Below are 2112 nucleotides of genomic sequence, written 5' to 3' on the forward strand. Positions count from 1 at the left end.
TCTTGTATTTGGTGGTATATCATAGCAGTATGTGACATTGCTACACATTGCTTACCAGCATACACACCAAAGATTGCTTCATTTCCTTGACTAGAGTCAGCGGACACAGTGGTTTTAGATCAATGATATCAAATATTGTAGGACCTGGATTTTCCGGCACATCATCACCTGTATTTTTAGGTATTGCTAATGCTGTGTGTACCATCAATGTTCATTACTGCTTCTCCAGTAGATGCTGCTAGTAACACTGTTGGATTCTCAGGGTTCATTGGAGCATGTCTATAGGTTTTTACTACATTGTGGTAAATTGTTTTAATCAAATGGCTTTTCCCAGCACCACCACCTCCAGTTATAAACAAATAAACTGGTTTAACATTTTGTGACTTCAGGCTGTTGAGGTTTTCATTTTATTTCTAGTCCATGAAAGCACCCTGTTGTAACATCGCGCAGAATGCCTATTGTTCTCGGGACATTTACTTCCAGTTAAAAGATGTTGTAGATCTGTCATATCGCGCGTCATTATGCATAAACGCTTAGAAAGAGCTTCGGTCATTGGTTGCCATGAACGCACAACGACGCTCATTAACTCGATGAAGGCGGCAAACTTAACAATGAACGCAGAGCGCTATTGTCTTTTCTTTTGTTTCGCAAAACTGCACTAAGAGAAAATGAGGGGACAGAGCACGAGGCTCCCGGTCCAGCCCTTGGGATATGTCATGTCCACGAAAGTTATTTTTAGACGAGCGGAAGTCTTCCGAGACGTCCGCATGCAGGCCAACCTCGGTCCGATGTTTGAAAGAAAATATATATTCATCAGCCTTCCACGTGCGCCATCAATTTCTCTTTTCACTACCAACCTCCGAGCGAACCACCCCTGCATGCGGACGTCTCGCAAGACAGACTTCCCCTAGACCAAAGACTTCCGCTCGACTAAAAATAACTTTCGTGGACATAACATATCCCGGCCAACGCCTTGAGCCTCCCTCTCTGTCCCCTCATTTTCTCTTGACTGCATGACACGGTTTTCCATTTTCCTTTATAGCATGGGCAATTTTTTAGATTCGTTTTGTTTGGACAAAAGTTATAACTCACAAAGAATAATGAACTGTCAAATTATCTCTCCGCAATCGAAATAATTGCGTTCAGTGAAAATAAACACAACGTTCTATAATTATGCGCATACTTCGTACGGAACATTTCATGACACGGTTTTCCATTTTGCTTTATACCATGGGCAATTTTTTAGATTCGTTTTGTTTGGACAAAAGTTATAACTCACAAAGAATGATGAACTGTCAAATTATCTCTCCGCAATCGAAATAATTGTGTTCAGTGAAAATAAACACAACGTTCTATTTGTGAGTGTTTTGCGTTCGGAAGCTGCAGAGGTTGAATAACGAGCTTAATAGAAGAAAAAGATGCACCATTTGGAAAGATTGCGCTTAAAACTATTAAGTTATCTATTACCGCTACAGCGCTTTCTCTGAAAATCTTTTGTGCAGCTAATAGTTGATATCCATTGGTGCATTTCGATCCACCGGCACCCCTTTGTTCTGTCATTAGACTCTATAAATATTTCAGTTTCCTTCCTTTGCCCAAAATATTCGATCTATTTTGAAGATGGAGAAACGTAGTCGTCCACCTCAGGGCTATTATAAGTGCCTAGAAACTGCTGCGATTCCTCGTGACCGGATATTCTGCGACAGAAAACCTGACGTTCTCGGCATCTATCAAGCTGAGCGGATAGTTGCCAAAAAAATCCACAACGGAAAGCCTCTATTCATGGTACAGTGGCAAGGTTACTGTCCCAGCGAGAATACATGGGAGCCACAGGCCCACCTACCAACTGAGCCGATAGAAACGTTTGAAAATCCAGACCCAAATCCAGTACGAAAGAGGAACGAAAGTTCCACTTCAACACGAGGAGTCGATCGAGATTCGCCATGATGTGGTCCGTTTCCTGTTCCCGAACCTAACAGCACATGTGCAGCTGCCACAAACAGACATCCGCGACCAAGAACTAGAAGACGCTGGCCTGGCCCCGTTCGTGGAACGGACAATCAACGCCAATGGAAGCCGATGCCGGATCGCGCCACTGACCTTCCGACTTTT

This window comes from Montipora capricornis, chromosome 3, assembly GCF_036669925.1.
Source record: "Montipora capricornis isolate CH-2021 chromosome 3, ASM3666992v2, whole genome shotgun sequence".
Classification (NCBI taxonomy): Eukaryota; Metazoa; Cnidaria; class Anthozoa; order Scleractinia; family Acroporidae; genus Montipora; species Montipora capricornis.